Source organism: Schistocerca piceifrons, chromosome 11 (assembly GCF_021461385.2).
Source record: "Schistocerca piceifrons isolate TAMUIC-IGC-003096 chromosome 11, iqSchPice1.1, whole genome shotgun sequence".
Taxonomy (NCBI): Eukaryota; Metazoa; Arthropoda; class Insecta; order Orthoptera; family Acrididae; genus Schistocerca; species Schistocerca piceifrons.
The window spans coordinates 82,171,846-82,193,176 of NC_060148.1; the positions used below are offsets into that span (position 1 = coordinate 82,171,846).

The window sequence follows — 21,331 nt, forward strand, 5'->3', positions numbered from 1 at the left end:
TTAATTCTTCTTCACTTTCACTCAGGATAGCAATGTCATCAGCGAATCGTATCATTGATATCCTTTCACCTTGTATATTAATTCCACTCCTGAACCTTTCTTTTATTTCCATCATTGCTTCCTCGATGTACAGATTGAAGAGTAGGGGCGAAAGGCTACAGCCTTGTCTTACACCCTTCTTAATACGAGCACTTCGTTCTTGATCGTCCACTCTTATTATTCCCTCTTGGTTGTTGTACATATTGTATATGACCCGTCTCTCCCTATAGCTTACCTCTACTTTTTTCAGAATCTCGAACAGCTTGCACCATTTTATATTGTCGAACGCTATTTCCAGGTCGACAAATCCTATGAAAGTGTCTTGATTTTTCATTAGCCTTGCTTCCATTATTAGCCGTAACGTCAGAATTGCCTCTCTCATCCCTTTACTTTTCCTAAAGCCAAACTGATCGTCACCTAGCGCATTCTCAATTTTCTTTTCCATTCTTCTGTATATTATTCTTGTAAGCAGCTTCGATGCATGAGCTGTTAAGCTGATTGTGCGATAATTCTCGCACTTGTCAGCTCTTGCCGTCTTCGGAATTGTGTGGATGATGCTTTTCCGAAAGTCAGATGGTATGTCGCCAGACTCATATATTCTACACACCAATGTGAATAGTCCCGTTGCACTCTTAATGTTACCACCGTTGCCTTTCATGTCACCAATGGTTGTTTTGACTTTCCTGTATGCTGAGTCTGTCCTTCTGACAATCATATCTTTTTCGATGTTTTCACATTTTCCCTGCAGCCATTTCGTCTTAGCTTCCCTGCACTTCCTATTTATTTCATTCCTCAGCGACTTGTATTTCTGTATTCCTGATTTTCCCGGAACATGTTTGTACTTCCTCCTTTCATCAATCAACTGAAGTATTTCTTATGTTACCCATGGTTTCCTCGCATCTACCTTCTTTGTACCTATGTTTTCCTTCCCAACTTCTGTGATGGCCCTTTTTAGAGATGTCCATTCCTCTTCAACTGTACTGCCTACTGGGCTATTCCTTATTGCTGTATCTATAGCGTTAGAGAACTTCAAACGTATCTCGTCATTCCTTAGTACTTCCGTATCCCACTTCTTTGCGTATTGATTCTTCCTGACTAATGTCTTGAACTTCAGCCTACTCTTCATCACTACTATATTGTGATCTGAGTCTATATCTGCTCCTGGGTACGCCTTACAATCCAGTATCTGATTTCGGAATCTCTGTCTGACTATGTTGTAATCTAACTGAAATCTTCCCGTATCTCCCGGCCTTTTCCAAGTATACCTCCTCCTCTTGTGATTCTTGAACAGGGTATTCGCTATTACAAGCTGAAACTTGTTACACAACTCAATTAGCCTTTCTCCTCTTTCATTCCTTGTCCCATGCCCATATTCTCCTGTAACCTTTTCTTCTACTCCTTCCCCTACAACTGCATTCCAGTCGCCCATGACTATTAGATTTTCGTCCCCCTTTACATACTGCATTACCCTTTCAATATCCTCATACACTTTCTGTATCTGTTCATCTTCAGCTTGCGACGTCGGCATGTATACCTGAACTATCGTTGTCGGTGTTGGTCTGCTGTCGATTCTGATTAGAACAACCCGGTCTCTGAACTGTTCACAGTAACACACCCTCTGCTCTACCTTCCTGTTCATAACGAATCCTACACCTGTTATACCATTTTCTGCTGCTGTTGATATTACCCGATACTCATCTGACCCCTGCTATATCTAGATTGAGCCTTTGCATTTCCCTTTTCAGATTTTCTAGTTTCCCTAGCACGTTCAAGCTTCTGACATTCCACGCCCCGACTCGTAGAACGTTATCCTTTCGTTGATTATTCAATCTTTTTCTCATGGTAACCTCCCCCTTGGCAGTCCCCTCCCGGAGATCCGAATGGGGGACTATTTCGGAATCTTTTGCCAATGGAGAGATCATCATGACACTTCTTCAATTACAGGCCACATGTCCTGTGGATACACGTTACGTGTCTTTAATGCAGTGGTTTCCATTGCCTTCTGCATCCTCATGTCGTTGATCATTGCTGATTCTTCCGCCTTTAGGGGCAATTTCCCACCCCTAGGACAAGAGAGTGCCCTGAACCTCTATCCGCTCCTCCGCCCTTTTTGAGAAGGCCGTTGGCAGAATGAGGCTGACTTCTTATGCCGGAAGTCTTCGGCCGCCAATGCTGATTATTTATCAAAATTTAGGCAGTGGCGGGGATCGAACCCGGGACCGAAGACGTTTTGATTATGAATCAAAGACGCTACCCCTAGACCTTTGTTCTTCCTACTCATCCGTATTAAGTTGCATAGTTCCTCATTTATGGCTAGCTCCCATTCATCACATCAACTGGAAATTTTGTCGTCTTGTATCTTCCTACAGTCCCTCAACTTCGAGACCTTACCGTACACCACGCCATCATCAGCAAACAATCGCAGATTGCTGCCCACCCTGCCCCCCAAATCAGCGGTCCTACCACACTTCCCTGGGGCACTCCTGATGACACAGTACAATGTTTTGCGGCCAGTACATGGGCGCACAGAGAACCAACAGCAGTTAGGCGAGGGCAGAGAAGCGTCCTAATGCGACCACCTGAAGCATTTGCCACGACATCGCTCGAAGCGCTGTGCGTAGCGCTTGCAATCTTCCCGATAGATACAACAATTAGGCATCGGGCCGCACGGTACTGGTTAAAGATAGGCAGACTAGACCGGGTTAATATAATAACTGGTTCTCCGTTGAACAACAAGTGGGAGTTCAAACAATGGAAAATGGATACATGGCAAGAAGAATGGGGCACAAGTGATAAGGGACGGAGAATACATTCATTTTTTCCGGATATCACGGAAAGGTTAATAATGAAACATGCCGATCCTAGCCGTGGCATGGTGCATTTCTCGGCTGGGCACCGACCTTATCCCACGAAGTTGAACCGCGTGAGTCTAAGAGACACATCTATATGTACATTCAGAGGTATGGGAACCCCCGAACACACAATCCTATTCTGCGGGAAATACGGACAACACAGGAACACACCAGGAATACAACACTTACAAACTGAACGACACATATACGATGCCATCAGAACACCAGAATTATGGGACGAACTAAACGCACTGACAGAAAAAATCTCAGATGAATGCCATGAAGAGTACAGGCGCGAGAGACTGTACAGGCGACAAACCCAGATGCAGCACCTACATAGACGCCATACTGTGGAGGATGAAAACCGAGACAGAAAGAAGACCGACGGAAATGCACTAGTCTACAGAAAATGTACAGATATCACAATAGATTACACATAACTAAAGCTCAACATGAATAGATGTACACAGTGTCGGCGCAACGTTGCAACTGCCACAGCCAAACACGGCACTTTAAACCTGTTAATAGCGTAATTATCTTAGTAACAGCTTCAGTAATTAGCATAGAAATTACAGATTTGCATAGGTCTTCTTAGTAAAAGGTAAGCAAAGGATTGGAGACTGAGGATCAATGGCTTGACGACTAATTCCAAGGCTTTCATCCTCAGTTTCCCCAGAGTGGAGGGGCTATAAACTTCTTTCTTTCCTATCTTCTTTCCTCTTCTTCATTCTATACTTTTGTATTTATTTTTCAAAATTTAAACTTCACGTAAATTTTTGTTAAACTGTTTGGGAAAGCTGCCATAAAGGAAAGAAAAGAAAAGAAAGATAAATAGCAAACAAAGATAACCAAGTAAAACAAAACAAAATAAAAGAGACAAAAACAAAACACGATCAACTATGACCCGCCTCCACGGGCAACGGTGCTATCGGATGTGGGAACTGGTGTGGAGGTTCTAGTCATATCAGCGCCCGTATACCGATCGCAGCGGCTAAGTGGTCAACAAAGACCCGCCTTAACCAATTAAGTGGTGGGTCGTAAAATGTGGGCGGCAAGTGAAAAACAGACATACATCAGAGAGACACTATTGCCACAGTAATGTCTTGCCTACATGTCGGTGGTTCATATCCCCATCCTAGCCGCGCTACGCTGCATATACGCTGCAGCTCGTCCCTCAAACGGAAGCTTCTTAATCGCCCATTTATATTTGACGACCTTGCCCACGCACAGTAGAGACGGGTCGTTCGCAAACTAACGGGTCCAAAGGAACGCTTCACCAATATGAACGGAACGAGCGAGGAACGAATTCTAAGGAACGGTCTTTCATAGTTCGCTTCGGTCGCGGTTCTCTACTTACAGTTCCCGGGACCGGGAAACGGTCGGTCTCGTTCGCGCAACGGCACGTCGGCCGGTCTCGTTCCATCCTCGGTCCCGTTCCCGCCTGTCTCGGTCTCGTTCTCGCTCGGCCGGACCCGTCCTTCTTCGGGTGGCCACTCGTCGCAGATCCACAGCGGACTTCCCCTAGTTCAGTATCGAGTTGTTGTTCGTTTCGTTCGTTTCGCACGCCCATTCTAAAAAAATGGCTCTGAGCACTATGGCACTTAAACATCGGAGGTCATCAGTGCCCTAGAACTTAGAACTATCTAAACCTAACTAACCTAAGGACATCACACACATCCATGCCCGAGGCACGATTCGAACCTGCGACCGTAGAAGTCGCGCGGTTCCGGATTGAAGCGCCTAGAACCACTCGTCCACCGCGGCCGGCTCGCCCGTTCTAGATCCGTTTCAACTCTTTTCTGTACTCTGAACTTCAGGTTCTTTTCGTATTCTATTCAGCGTCCACGACCGGTAATTAAAATGTATTATATAATTACGTCAGTTACATAAAAATTACGTGGTATGTAATACATACATCTTTTCAGGTAACAAAAAGGCGTATCACTATTTCGATAAACAGCACAAGAAATACTTGTAAAAAGGCGAGATTTTTTGTTATTACACATGCAAAGGAAGTCTGCACGGCACACACGAATGGAAATTTTCCGTCTTTTTTTTTTTTTTTTTTTGCCCAAGATAAAAGGGCATGTTCATTGTTATGGAAGGCAGCCCGACTTACGGGCGAATGAAGCCGGCACTTCGTAATCGAGTGTATGGTGTCACATTTTGTAAAGAAGAGAATACAATAACTCCTACAGTATTATTTCAGTGGTACAGGGTGGCGAACGAAGAATCGGCCCCGAGTACCAGACTGCTCATTGTCGCCCACCAATCGTCATCTATTGTTTCGAAGTTCTTGTTTGCATTAGCTTATTCGTTATTTCTTCACTGCCTGATTATTACATGTTTATCTATTCTGCTCGTAGCGGTCAACAAATCGTGCGTAATTGGCGAACAGTCTCTACTCGGGACCGGGATTTTCGTGGACCACCTTATATTATTTCACAGCGATCAGCCACATAACGCTAAAGTTGGCCAAACGAGATGTTTTACAGAATCACGAAAATTACAAGTGTGTGAGAATTCTGTTATGAATAAAAACTCTGCACTCCAGGGGGGAAGCAAGTGTCCCCTCTTGGCGCCTTCCGTCACCTATGCCACTAATTTTAAATTTTTCATAAGAACCAAATACCTAGCACAATTAACGGTGAACGAGTAAAAATGAACGGTTCCCAAAAAAGAGCGATCACCAGTGAACTGGTTCCCAAGTATGAACGACTTTGCCCATCTCCAATGTACAGTGGATGATATCGCGAGTGCAAGAACAACGCCAATTCTGGTCTACTGTTATAGAGCTTTACTTGTTCTATTCTTACTCGTATTTATTGCACTTTACTTTCAATTTTGCTATATTATAGTTGCTTACCTGTTTCCTTTACGTTTCTTTCCAGGCATGTTATTCACGAACAGGTAGCAATAGTTTGGCCATGACACTGCATTCGCGTGTAATCAGTTCACCTACCTGTATCGCAGCCTTTCAGTCTAGCAGCCGCGACATGGACGTAGGAGCACGCACTAGAACAACTGAGGTTAAAAAAATTCCTCGCACTTACCGTGTGTAGTGGAATATCCTGCAATAAAAAGAAAACAAAGCTGTCATTATCTGAATTTCAATTACATCAAATCAAAAATCAACGGTGCTTAATATTTGCACCCGTTCTTCATCATGTGCCACTTAATTATATTGATCAAGCACTAGTAGATAAGAACCGAGTCCAAGGACATATAACGGGAAGCGATAGTTGAGAAGGGAGCGAGGCAGGCTTGTAGCCTATCTCCCATATTACTCGATCTGTACATTGCGCAAGCGGTAAAGGAAACAAAGGAGAGATTTGGTTCAAATGGCTCTGAGCACCACGGGACTTAACATCTGAGTTCATCAGTCCCCTACAACTCAGAACTACTTAAACCCAACTAACCTAAAGACATCACACACATCCATGCCCGAGGCAGGATTGGAACCTGCGACCGTAGCGGTCACGCTACAACGACAAACAAATATGCTAATCCTTCAGGATGAACAACATACCAGAAAAAAAGAATACACAATAAATATTTACAACGAAAAACAAATATGCTAATGTACCCTCCACACATCCCAAGTGGAATTATAGTCACCGATGTGGTACGAGTCAAAAAGTTTTTAAGCATATTTTCATTTATGAGGTAACGAGAAATTCAACTGTCCGGGAGGTGCTAAGCGCCCCGTCCGCGACCGTGTGTCGGTAGTGTCGCCATAGGGGGGGGGAGGGGGAGGGGAGAAAGAGAAAGAGAGAGAGAGAGAGAGAGAGAGAGAGAGAGAGAGAGAGTGAGAGAGATAGCTGCGGAGCGAGTGAGACTGCACAGCACTGCTCTGCGCTGGACTGTCCTGGGTTCGATTCCCGGCGGGGTCAGGGATTTTTCTCTGCCTCGTGATGACTGGGTGTTGTGTGATGTCCTTAGGTTAGTTAGGTTTGAGTAGTTCTAAGTTCTAGGAGACTGATGACCATAGATGTTAAGTCCCATAGTGCTCAGAGCCATTTGAACCATTCTTTTTGGACTGTCCTGCGGTCAGATCAAACGTAAACAAAATATTCTATTTCAGAAATAATCGTATGTAAGCATTATAGAGTCTCATTCTTACTGTTAGTAGTTACAAGTAAATATTTTTTGTTGTACTTCGTGCTACAGCTTTTTGTGTCCATTTTCAGAGTTTAGAAATCGGATCCTTAGTTTGCTGTTTTGTACGTAATAATTGTAACTGACCAAGTTTGAAAACTTACGAAAATAGAATTTAGGTTATAAAGCTCTTTAATTCTTACAGTCAACATTGTTAAAGAAGACAATTAACATTTTATTTTACACGTTTTTCTTTTTCGAGGAAACGATTTTGCCTAGGCTTGGTACAATATTCCGTGAGACTGCTAACCTCAAAGAATTGGTCAAATTTTTATCGCCAAGGAATGAACGGTTCTTAGTTTTAGCAAGTTTTAAAAGAGTGAAAAAGCGCTCACAAATATACGTGGAACCAAACATTGAGAGAACTTTGGCCGCGTGCTTGTGCAAAAGAGGATATTTCTCTCGTGGCAGACAGCTGTAAAAGTCATCCAAAGTTTTACACATAAGAAAGCGGTCCTTCAGGCGGATGTGGCACTGTAGGTCAATCGGCTCTAGTTGAAGCACTTGTGAGACGTCCTCTGCCCGAAGGGAAAACGGGCGAACAAATATATCTGCCGGCTGGCGCTCGGGCGGTCCGCACGGCCAGCTAAGCGGCACTACTCGGACACTCAAGTAACATACGAATTCGCCCGGGGCGCTGGCCGCCGGCGATCGCGCCCCAGGAGCACAGTTTGGACCAGCCTGGCCTACGGTTATGATTGCTGAACGCTATCGTAATTCATCAGAACACAGTCACAACCACTCAAAAGGTCATGAGAGAGCGCTGTTTTGAAGAGGCTGTTTCCTATTTTGCAGCATGTCTGTAGAGTGGCGTTATTAAACGTTCCAGTAATTACAGCTTGCTCGTTTGTACTGCAGAATATTGCGAAAAATTTTCAGGATGAAGATATTGAAGATACTGCCCAGGATTCCAATGAGGATCTTTCATCTGAATCGGATGAGAACACCTTTAATCGTCAACTCGAGTGCGGTCACTTACAACAAATAAAACGAAAAGAAGTCTTACGGCCAAACGAACAGCAAAATCAGATGCCCGCGCTCACACAACAGGGGCTGCTGACAATGCATACGAAGCAGTTAGCTAAAGCTTTTTCCATTTGTGTCAGAAGTAATAGGTACGAGAAAAAGGTAAAGCTTATTCACACAGCCCGCATCTCGTGGTCGTGCGGTAGCGTTCTCGCTTCCCACGCCCGGGTTCCCGGGTTCGATTCCCGCCGGGGTCAGGGATTTTCTCTGCCTCGTGATGGCTGGGTGTTGTGTGCTGTCCTTAGGCTAGTTAGGTTTAAGTAGTTCTAAGTTCTAGGGGACTGATGACCATAGATGTTAAGTCCCATAGTGCTCAGAGCCACTTTTTTTTATTCACACAATCTGGAGCAAAAGCATCGTTGCTTCCTTTCGCTTGCAACTAAATTCTCTGACTCATACCTGTATGTTCCAAACTTGTGCTTCAGTTTTATTCATACGGACCACTGCCTCCGCTGTGGGCGTAGAGTAAAGCTGTAGATTTGAAAGCACCCGATGTTCAATCTTAATTAACGTCCAAATGGTACAATTTCGGCATGCCTTTCTCACCAAAATGTTATCTACCGGGCCCCCTCTACAACCCTAAACTAAACTCCTCCCGAAGAGGCCATGAAGGCGCGACGGTTCCCACCGGCCGCCGCGTCATCCTCACCCCACAGGCGTCACTGGATGCGGATACGGAGGGGCATGTGGTCAGCACAACGCTCTCCTGGCCGTGTGTCAGTTTACAAGACCGGAGCCGCTACTTCTCTATCAAGTAGCTCCTCAGTTTGCCTCACAGGGGCTGAGGGCACCCCGCTTGCCAACAGCCCTCGGCAGACCGGATGGTCACCCATCCAAGTGCTAACCCAGCCCGACAGCGCTTAACTTCGATGATCTGACAGGAACTAGTGTTAGCACTGCGGCAAGCCCGTTGGTTCTACAACCTCAAGGCGTCGCTAATAGAATCTGTAAATTCCTACAATTCAATTACTCACCTCTAATGCCGGTCATCGCTGAAACAAATGGTTTTCTACTATATAGGCATTATTCTACGCCAGTTTGACCTGCCTGTTAACACTATTCAAAATAACTAGTTTCTGAAACCACCTATTTTCTGTTTTTTATTTCTATTATTTCCTGTAATAAACGTAGAAATCGGAAAAAGGCTGAAAAATTTTGGCTGCTTCAGTCCAAGATACGAAGAATAAAAATATGAAATTTAATAGGCAAATAAAAGAAAACTTAGTACGTCTATCGTACGCAGCTTTTCTCGGAAAGTGGTAAGTGGTTGAAAACTACTACAGTTTCTAATTTTTTGAAACTGCTCAGAAATAATGTTCTAATCGGATATCGTACCGCTATTTGAGTAATACGAATTGTCGTCACTGGTAAAGGCTGAAAATGAGGTTGAGGTTCGTGTTAGTTCGTCCGTCTTCAAGGGCTTCAAGCAGGTAAAGGCATGTAATGTAGGCACAAGCAGCACATCAGCTACTTTGCATTTCTATTATACGCTATGAAAGCATTGTTAAGTTGTTAATTTATCGCTGTTCCCACAATTTCCTTTCTGTATTATTATTTCACAGAAATGGCAGGCAAATCTTTGAAAGCAAATGAAGCGTTGAACATCGTGGCTACGTCGCTTCGTGAAAACACACACATAAAAAAAAAAGTTTTGCTTTACCTCGGTTCCAAGAGTTCCGGAACCTGTACACAAAATTGCAACAGAGATCAACATAAACATCAATACCGCCCTTCTGATTGGTCATGAAAATCACACATCGCATGTTGTACCAACATACAGCGAGACCTTCAGAGGTGGTGTTCCAGATTGCTGTACACACCGGTACCTCTAATACCCAGTAGCACGTCCTCTTGCATTGATGCATGCCTGTATTCGTCCTGGCATACTGCCTACAAGTTCGTGAAGGTACTGTTGGTCCAGATTGTCCCACTCCGCAACGGTGGAACGTCGTAGATCCCTCAGAGTGGTTGGTGGGTCACGTCGTCCCTAAACATCCCTTTTCAATCTGTCCCAGGCATGTTGGATAGGGTTCATGTCTGGAGAACATGCTGGCCACTCTAGACGAGCGATGTCGTCATCCTGAAGGAAGTCATTCACAAGATGTGCACGATGGGGGCGCGAATTGTTGTCCACGAAGACGAATGCCTCGTCAATATGCTGCCGATATTCCACTATCGGTCGGAGGATGGCATTCACGTGTCGTACAGCCGTTATGGCGCATTTCGTGACCACCAGTGGCGTACGTCGGCGCCACATAATGCCACCCCAAAACAGCAGGGAACCTCCATCTTGCTTCACTCGCTGGACATTGTGTCTAAGGGGTTCAGCCTGAATGGGTTCCCTCCAAATACGTCTCCGGCGATCGTCTGGTTGAAGGCATATGTGACATTCATCAGTGAAGAGAACGTGATGCCAATCCTGAGCGGTCCATTCGGCATGTTGTTGGGCCCACTGTACCGCGCTGCACGGTGTCGTGGTTGCAAAGATGGACCTCGCCATGGACGCCGGGAGTGAAGTTGCGCATCATGCAGCCTATTGCGCACAGTTTGAGTCGTAACACGACGTCCAGTGGCTGCGTGAAAAGCATTATTCAACATGGTGGCGTTGATGTCAGGGTTCGTCCGAGCCATAATCCGTAGGTAACGGTCATCCACTGCAGTAGTAGCCCTTGGGCGGCCTGAGTGAGGCATGTCATCGACAGTTCCTGTCTCTCTGTATCTCCTCCATGTCCTAACAACATCGCTTTGGTTCACTCCGAGACGCCTGGACACTTCCCTTGTTGAGAGCCCTTCCTGGCACAAAGTAACAATGCGGACGCGATCGAACAGCTGTATTGAGCGTCTAGGCATGGTTAAACTACAGACAACAGGAGCCGTGTACCTCCCTCCTGGTGGAATGACTGGGACTGAACGGCTGTCGGACCCCCTCCGTCTAATTGGCGCTGCTCATGCATGCTTGTTTACATCTTTGGGTGGGTTTAGTGACAGCTCTCAACAGTGCAAGGTGTGTGTGTGTGTGTGTGTGTGTGTGTGTGTGTGTGTGTGTGTGTGTGCGTGTGTGTGTGTGTGCGTGCGTGATAGAATATCCACACTCAACGTCTATCTTCAGGCGTTCTGGGAATCGGGGTGATGCAAAACCTTTTTTGATGTGTATTTCTAAAGTAGGATTGGTGGCATTCTGCAATACAATGGGTGTTCGGTGACAACAACGAGAAACTACCGCATAGACCAGGTGAGGGCGAAGCCTTCCACACTTCAGTACCGCGCGTGCATTAAGGCACGACACGTACATACACTATTGTCTCTGCAAACCTATACCAATTCTTGTGCCACGAGTTTGTCGCTCGTTTCCGTTCAAATGGCTCTGAGCACTATGGGACTTAACATCTGAGGTCATCAGTCCCCTAGACTTAGAACTACTTAAACCTAACTAACCTAAGGACATCACACACATTCATGCCCGAGGCAGTATTCGAACCTGCAACCGTAGCAGTCGCGCGGTTCCGCACTGAAGCGCCTAGAACCGCTCCGCCACAGCGGCCGCGCTCGTTTCTGTCGGCATTCTAAAAATAGCACTGATCGCTTTTCCCATTTTCTATAATAACGCAGTATTTGAAACCAATACAAATTGTATGTATAAAAATCATTATTTACAAAAAAATGGTGATTTAAAAAATTCACTGCTGCTATGCCTAATTTATATTTCGGTCTTTTTTACTCGACTGGTAGCAAAAATAAAAAAAATCCTGTTATAATCGAAACCAAACAAATACCAGAAAACAATGGTTATTCAGAAAAAATACTGGCATCGGTCTTTACCCGTCGGTTTTCCCATTCTACCGTGACTTCTAGCTGTAGCTCTAGCAACCACGGGGAGTGATTCATTACGCTCAAAACAGCACGTCTACTTAACAGTTTCATAACAGCATCCTTCATGCATCTCGTTATCTGCACGCGAAGGATATGCACCGGCCTTCGGTCTGGGATAGGTGCAATCAAACTACTCCAGCAAAAGCTGCTCACATTAAGTGTAGCGTGGCAGGAATGCAAAACGAAGGCAGAAGCGTCGAGGCACATCGAAGGTTCGTGTCGATCCGTGAAGGCCCGAAAACGATTACAGGGTCGTAGCTGATCACTCGCCACTTGACCAGGCGGCTGCGCATCAGGTAGTTTAATCTCTCAGACCGGCAGCCCAGTAGAATGTGGCGACCCTGAAAGGAGCTCGGAGCAAGCTTTATTATCTGATGATTACTTTCATCGCCGCAAGCACTCTGCAAGTTTATGAAACTATTACCTATACTCAGTGACTGCGTCCTACTTTATTCATTTCTCGTATACATACATCAGTTAGGCTAGGCGCAAGTTGAGACGAGTATAGCGCGTGTGGCGCGACGCAGCGCAGCGCCCGTTTTGGTAGCTTCACAGGTCAAATGGGACCGCGGCGCAAACTGCGACGCGACGCGACTGGGACGCGACACGCGCCTGCGCCAGGTCGCGCGGCATTGTGGTTGCGGCACAGTTTCTTGCGCCGCGCGCCGCTCTTGCCTCGCTAGCACCGTGGGAAATTCGAGGCGAGTAGCGGAAAAGTAGCCCGGCCATATGCTCACATCGGCACGGCGCATATCCCATACGATAAATTTTGCCTTACCGTGTACCTAAATTTTGTTGCCTTTGCGTAGTGTTTCGTTTTTCGGCATTTAAATGCTCCAGCTCTCTTCGTTAGTACATTATACTTTTCTGTTACTTATATCTGTATAGTTTTGTTTTGTTTTGTTTTTCTTCTGTCAAGAAAAATGCATAGTTCAGTAACTGATGAGCCATTGGCCGCTGGAATTGTATCATATGCCTCCGCGGTGTTTTTAGATCGCAAGAAAGGACGGAGGGTAGTGAATAAGGATGCAAGGAATATTATAACATCATGTGATAAAGGATCAAGGCAGGAAAGTAGAACAAGGTTATATTCTCGCTGCCTAGTATGCTGGCGTATCTGTACGATCTGTTACAAAAATTTAGAAAGGGATAATCTCCACATGTGTGATCCCTTTGTGCTCCTGGTGAAAAGCGTCTGGGATCTGAAGTACAGAAGTCTCCCTGTGATTACTTGGATATGGATGTAATAATGTAATACGACACGCTGTACTACATACATGTGAACATCACATACCGACTGCAAGCTAGAAACATTCGGAAAGCAGTCGCAAATAACAATGTTTTAATTGGTTCGCCGTGATGAGAAAAAGCATTTCAATTGTTGAATGCACATTATCAGCATTAATAAACTAATTATACAACAGGCTACACAAATGAAGAAAATGGTCGGCATTATTACGGAAGTAGGAATATCCTAAAAGAGTGTTATGACTAGATATATTTAATTTGTTGAAATGTACTGTCGACAAAGGCAGATCTACTTTCATGACAATGTTTTTCGAACTCCATCTCACAAGGCACACATGGCTAGCTTGTGCATTCCTGTCGCGCGCATTATCCTCCGCTGCTGACAATACACTGACCATTGTGTTGTGCGACACATCAATTGTTTATTTTTCTCGGTAACAACTATTTTATTCGCGATCACGCATTGTCAGTTTGGCAAGCCCTAGGTGAGTAACCAGTATCTGGCACGTGCCTATCATTCCGCCTGTAGGAACGCTCCTCATTATTTTAATACTGCTCAGATCAAGAGAAGGAATAAAATCCTTTCGTAAGTTTCCATTCCAGTCGCTCAGTGTTAAAAATACGATGGGTTACGGGGATTCCACCAAAATTCCAATAGAATTGGCAATCTATTTTGTGTGAGTTGTTAACCTTTTCTCATTCGAAGAAGCATTACCGTTTGTGAGTAACGGCCACATTTCTCTTGGTGACTGGTTTAATTGTACGTCCTTTGTCACAGTGAAATTTGGCAAACTCATCTCACAGCTATTGAGAGAGAATCCCGAAACGGAGTGCCTCATTAAACAAGTAATTGTCAATCACAGAGCTCAATAGCTTAGGAAAAACCTCATAGTGTCGCTTTGCAGTAACATAAAAGAAGAAATTTCATGTTTATTTTCATACTAGTAAGCTCATTTTTCGCTAGCTGTCGATAACTCTTAAAAAATTAGTCACTGGAGTGAAATAAATAAAAAAGGAAGTACTGATATGTAGATAAGTACTGATATACAGGTAAGAAAGTTCCGTGTGTTTAAGAACTGGCAAAACACTCTCCTCCTTGTGTGCTATCATTCGCCAAACTTTCGTTTGGATGTCTCGAGCGGTTTAGAAGATATGAGAGATGTTGCGAGGATTTCACACCCGTGGGCGTGAGATCGGAAGAGTGCGCGCTACATGGGATCAATTTTCTCGAGATCGGAGGCAGATAGAGAACTCCTCCCAAGTCTAAACAAAAATTCAGCATGTTAGCTAAATTTCATACGCAGCAACATATGGTGTAATACGCACCAAACGCAAAATCATAGCGACCCCTAATTTTCGTTGCAAACTTTTTGAGTTTTGCGAGGTGTCTTACTAAAATGTGTACATCAGAGTAAGAATGGTCATTAGCGAGGTGATGGGCACTTCGTCACGAAGCTGACATATAACGCTACAAGTAAGGCGAAAAGCAAATATTTTCAGTGAATAGTTTCTGTAAAATCGATTGAGGAAGATAACAGGTTGCGCGCGCCTCGGTTCTGTCAGCGCAGAGCGTCGCCAGCCGGCGCGTGCGAAGTGTGGTGGTATACGCGTCGCAATATGAGCTGCACCCGCGTGACTCGTGCGTGTCGCGCTGTAGTCTAGTGTCACGTCACACGGGCTATACGGGTCTCAATTTGCGCCTAACCTTACAATGCTGGTTATTAAACCTGCGACAACTGAAAGGATAGAAAATAACGATATTTTACTATTTATAAGTATACAGAAGATACAGAAAATTCCGGTTTCTTTTGGATATGCCTTGTAAGTCAAGTTTCAAAGCGGGAAACTGTGCGTATGTCTCGGGGCAGCGTAACTCAAGGCGTCCAAATTATCCAGACTATATTCGTCCAGTGTTTGAGAACAAGAGCACTCACAAGGGAACCTCCCCATCGCACCCCCCTCAGATTTAGTAATAAGTTGGCACAGTGGATAGGCCTCGAAAAACTGAACACAGATCAATCGAGAAAACAGGAAGAAGTTGTGTGGAACTATGAAAAAAATAAGCAAAATATACAAACTGAGTAGTCCATGCGCAAGATAGGCAACATCAAGGATGAGGTGAGCCCAGGAGCGCCGTGGTCCCGTGGTTAGCGTGAGCAGCTGCGGAACGAGAGGTCCTTGGTTCAAGTCTTCACTCGAGCGAAAATTTTACTGTCTTTATTTTCACAAAGTTATGATTTGTCCGTTCGTTCATTGACTTCTCTGTTCGCTGTAATAACTTTAGTGTCTGTGTTTTGCGACCGCACCTCAAAACCGTGCGATTATTATTGAAGTCGCGAGCTATATTTGCTGGATTCATATTGCCCACGGAATACACCTCACGTATTTAATGCACTCTCGTCCAAAGTAGCGAACAGTCAACTGCCAGCCAGGGAGCCTCGTTAGCAGGAATACTGGCTCTTCCGTGCGCTGTAGTCGAGTGACGTCGTGTGTTTCGATGTTTGTTTAGGTGTAGCGAACCATACTACGACGCAGTTACCTCGCGTCGCACGGACGGATAATAATTGTCTGAAAATAAAAATTTAAACTTTTCACATTCGAGAAGACTTGAACCAAGGACCTCTCGCTCCGTAGTTGCTCACGCTAACCAGGGTACCACGGTGCGCCTGAGCTCACATCATCCTCGATGTTGCCTATCTTTCGCATGGACTACTCAGTTTGTATATTTTGCTTATTTTTTTCATAGTTCCACACAACGTCTTCCTGTTTTCTCGATTGATCTGTGTTCAGTTTTTCAAGGCCTATCCACTGTGCCAACTTATAACTAAATCTGAGGGGGGTGCGATGGGGAGGTTCCCTTGTCAGCGACTTCCAGCAAACTACACACACACACACACACACACACACACACACACACACACACTTCAACCTTCGTGAAAGTTTTTCTCGTGATTGACGCCCACAAAATAACGAAAGAAAAAGTTTTTATCACTTACCAAGTTTGTGCTGTTCATGCAATAAACTTCAGCATCAGGCTTAAGGTTTATGTTTACTACTTCTTTACTACTAATTCTATTCGTGACATATTTTGCCATCAGCATATAACACTGAATGTACTTGCGAAATTTTATCATTGCACGCCATACAGTTCAGCAGATATGACTTTTCTTACATGTGGGTTCGATTCTTCACAGAATTGGCGTGGGTGGTTACTGGTACATAACTAATGATGCCTGATAAGAATAGACGCAACGCGTTTGGCTAGAAACAAAGTAATCACTCAGTTGTAAGAGACGCCATACCTATTATCTAAAATCTAAATGATAAACGTTATTGAAGTAGCAACTGAAGAATAATGCCTGCAAATATTATCAATGTCATTTGTAGAGTGTTGCTGTTATTCGTTCACAGTAGCAATGCATAATTCGTATACGAAAAATGTGTTCCTCTGCTTGTGACTGTATCCGAAGCTTGTTACTGAGGTCGTTAGACGAGATAATGTTATACGAGGGGCGTTCGAAAAGTCCGTGCAAAGTCCGAGAGATGGCACCACCGCCGCGTATAGAGGTCAAGTTTAGTTAGTAGCATCTTTGGAAAGATCGCACACCAAGTTTCAGCCATATTGGTCTATTTCTTTGTGTTTGGCATTCGTGTGAATCAAGGAAGTCGAGTGATTGTCAAAAAATGGACGAAAAAGAATTTCGTATGGTGATTAAACATTGCTCTATGAAAGGCAAAACGCCCCCGGGGACTAAAGAGAAGCTTCATAAACATTACGGTGACTCTGCACCTTTACTTATAACGGTTTATAAGTGATATACTTAGGAGAGACAGCATTGGTCGTATTTTTTTTGTTTTATTAACCACAAAATCGATTTTCGGTCACTTAGTGACCATCCTCAGTGCTGTAATATATAATTTAAATTGGTAGGCACTGGTGTCAACAAGCTTAGAGCGATCACATAAGTGGTGTCCAAATTTTCGGAGTGGCCATGTGGGCACAAGTGATCCCGAACGTTCTGGACGCCCTGTGGAGGTTACGACTCCAGAAATCATTGACAAAATCCATGATATGCTATGGATGACAGAAGAGTTAAGGTGCGTGAGATTGCTAATGCTGTGGGCATCTCGAATGAACGGGTACATAATATTTTGCATAAAGATTTGGACATGAGAAAGCTATCTGAAACACGGGTTCCACGATTGCTCACTCTCTGCCAAAAACGGAATCGTGTGAAGTGTGTATTTGACGACCGAAATTATCTTGCGATTTTCTCAGTAACGCCGGCCGGTGTGGCCGTGCGGTTCTAGGCGCCTCAGTCTGGAACCGCGTGACCACTACGGTCGCAGGTTCGAATCCTGCCTCGGGCATGGGTGTGTGGGATGTCCTTAGGTTAGTTAGGTTTAAGTAGTTCTAAGTTGTAGGGGACTGATGACCACAGCAGTTGAGTCCCACAGTGCTCAGAGCCATTTGAACCATTTGTGAAGTGTTGCAAGGATGGTTTGCAGCTGTTCAGGAAGAATCCGCAGGACTTTAAGCGTCGTTTCATCACTGTGGATGAAACATGGATACATTACTATAGTCTTCGCACCAAACAACAATCTAAACAATGGGTTACGAAGAGAGAATCAGCACCAAAAAAGGCGAAGACCATTCCTTCGGCCGGAAAGGTTATGGCGACTGTCCTTTGGGATTCGCAAGGGATAATCCTCATCGACTATCTGGAAAAGGATAAACCCATTACAGGTGCATATTATTCATCGTTATTAGACCGTTTGAAAACCGAGATGCAAGAAAAACGTCGGCGATGGACCCCAAAAAGTGCTTTTCCATCACGACAATGCACCAGCACACACCTCAGCAGTGTTGGTCGCAAAACTATTGTAAATAGGATTCCAACTCGTTTCACATCCCGCCTGTTCTCCAGACTTGACTCCCTCGGGCTACTATTTGTTTCCGAATTTGAAGAAATGGCTGGAGGGACAAAGATTTTATTCAAACGAAGAGGTGATTGCAGCAACTAATAGCTATTTTGCAGACTTGGACAATTCCTATTATTTGGAAGGGATCAACAAATTAGAACAGAGTTGGAGGAAGTGTATAAGTTTAAAAGGATACTATGTCGAAAAATAAAAAAGGATTACGCCAAACACGTAAGTAGTTCTTATTTTTTTCTAACGATGCTCGTATATGTAGTCGACTAGATATAGTCCAGTCTTGCTTTGTACAGAACACGCAGGAGAGTAGGGCATTGCAGCTGTTTTGGCAAGGACAGGTGCGGTAAGACGAGCACAGCTAGAGAAGCCAGACATGTACACCTGGGAACAGCTCGGGGGCGAGAGTGCCGTTTCAGACAATAGAGTGGGGGTGGCGATCCTTGGGTGAGTAGGAGTGGGAGGGGGGCAGAGGAGGACAGGTGGAGAGGGGGTGAGACCTGTCGAAGCTCCATAAATGTCTGCAGGTGCTCTTTAATTGTAGCTGTACGGGTGGAGGCAGTCCCTAGTTACTGCCAGCGTCCCGGTCTGTTGAGATTAAGTTGTACCTGCAACGACGATAGTAGATATTGCAGCAGTACAAATGCGGCATGCGACTATAGTCAGTTTTGCGTAAACTCTGTATGCTTGGATTAGGACTGTTGATATTTTTAAAAATTTCGGTATTCTTATATATTGATATTCAAAAAAATATCACTATCGGTTCTCGATATATCGAACAAATTATCGATACAGCGATGGAGAAAACATCGACGTACCACTAAAAAAAAAAAAAAAAAACAAATATTGGCTGCACATTGTAAATATACTGCCAGTTTCAGAGCTGTATGTTTAAGTACTGATTTGTTACTAGATATTCTGTACATCAGTAGGCTAGCACCCTGCTTATCCCCATCAGAGCAAGACTGAAAGGAAAAAGATGCACGTTCACGCTTGGCCATAACCACTTTGATAACAATGGTAATTGCATGTGAGTGGCGCAATAAAAGGTGTCCGGTATGTACGTCGTCCGGCTTCGTCAAATATCGGATTTGTCCGGAACACTTCGTGTCCACTTATCTGTTTCCTTTATTTCTGCAAACGCTAGCGACCTTGCAGTCGAAGTGTCAAAATTGCGTGCTGAAGTTAAATGTTGCAGTTTCTGCTGGAAGCGCCGAGCGCCGATTACGTCAGCATTTCCCCTCACACTTCTCCATCAACCACATCACACGACCCCACACACCACAAAGGCCAATGTTGTCATTTAGATTTTTGTTCATCATTTTCAGCGACTGCTTTTGAAAAATGCTGATGTGAGGAAATAGCACACTAGTTGCGTCATAAATTATTTTTTTAACGCTACGGTGTGTTATTTCTTCACATCGGAAATCTTGTCATTCCATTCACACAGCCACCCACTAGTTCAATCTGACTTCTTCTTTGTGCCAACTATACTTGCTTCACACAGTCGAAAAGAAAGACAGGACGTGATGAAATCTCAAAAAGTACTAAGACTCCTTAACACAGTGACAGTAAAATTTTGTTCTACTACTACTTCAACAGTGGCAACGGCCTTGCCGCAGTGGATACACCGGTTCCCGTCAGATCACCAAAGTTAAGCGTTGTCGGGAGTGCCCAGCACTTGGATGGGTGACCACCCGGGCTGTCACGCACTGTTGCCATTTTTCGGGGTGCACTCAGTCTCGTGATCACCGAATAGTAGCGGCTCCGATCACAAAAAAAACCATCGTAACGACCGGGAGAGCGGTGTGCTGACCACACGCCCCTCCTATCCGCATCCTCAGCTGGGGATGACACGGCGGTCGGATGGTCCCGATGGGCCACTTGTGGCCTGAATACGCAGTGCTTACTACTTCAAAAGAACAGTTCCAAAAATTTATCGAAATCTGCGAAAAAAATATAAGAATATCGGCACTCGATATTGCCATTTCGACATCGATATGGCGGTGAAAAAATATCACCGATATGTATCGATATTTTCTGGGTAATATATATATATATATATATATATATATATATATATATATATATATATAATAAATATATATATATAAATATCACCGATATGTATCGATTTTTTCTGGGTTATATATATATAAATATCGGTGATATTTTTTCACCGACATATCGATGTCGAAATGGCAATATCGAGTGCCGATATATATATATATATATATATATATATATATATATATATATATATATATATATATCGATTCCAGACCGAACGTGAGGAGAGGGGCTAGTGTAATTGGTTAATACAAACCATACAAAAATGCACGGAAGTACGTTTCTTAACACAAACCTACGTTTTTTTAAATGGAACCCCGTTAGTTTTGTTAGCACATCTGAACATGTAAACAAATACGTAATTAGTGCCGTTTGTTGCATTGTAAAATGTTAATTACATCCGGAGATATTGTAACCTAAAGTTGACGCTTGAGTATCACTCCTCCGCTGTTCGATCGTGTGTATCGGAGAGCACCGAATTACGTAGGGATCCAAAGGGAACGGTGATGGACCTTAGGTACAGAAGAGACTGGAACAGCACATTACGTCCACATGCTAACACCTTTTTATTGGTCTTTTTCACTGACGCACATGTACATTACCACGAGGGGTGAGGTACACGTACACACGTGGTTTCCGTTTTCAATTACGGAGTGGAATAGAGTGTATCCCGACATGTCAGGCCAATAGGTGTTCAGTGCGGTGGCCATAATTTGCTGCACACAATTGCAATCTCTGGCGTAATGAATGTCGTACACGCCGCAGTACATCTTGTGTAATGTCGCCGCAGGCTGCCACAATACGTTGTTTCACATCCTCTGGGGTTGTAGGCACATCACGATACACATTCTCCTTTAACGTACCCCACAGAAAGAAGTCCAGAGGTGTAAGATCAGGAGAACGGGCTGGCCAATTTATGCGTCCTGCACGTCCTATGAAACGCCCGTCGAACATCCTGTCAAGGGTCAGCCTAGTGTTAATTGCGGAATGTGCAGGTGCACCATCATGCTGATACCACATACGTCGACGCGTTTCCAGTGGGACATTTTCGAGCAACGTTGGCAGATCATTCTGTAGAAACGCGATGTATGTTGCAGCTGTTTGGGCCCCTGCAATGAAGTGAGGACCAATGA

The 21,331-nt window shown here is 44.3% G+C and overlaps 1 pseudogene; it reads left to right on the plus strand.

Annotated features, from left to right (window-relative positions):
• Positions 1 to 19,731: 19,731 nt before the first annotated feature.
• On the plus strand, positions 19,732 to 19,849 carry LOC124720668 (annotated as a pseudogene).
• The last annotated feature ends 1,482 nt before the right edge of the window (positions 19,850 to 21,331 follow it).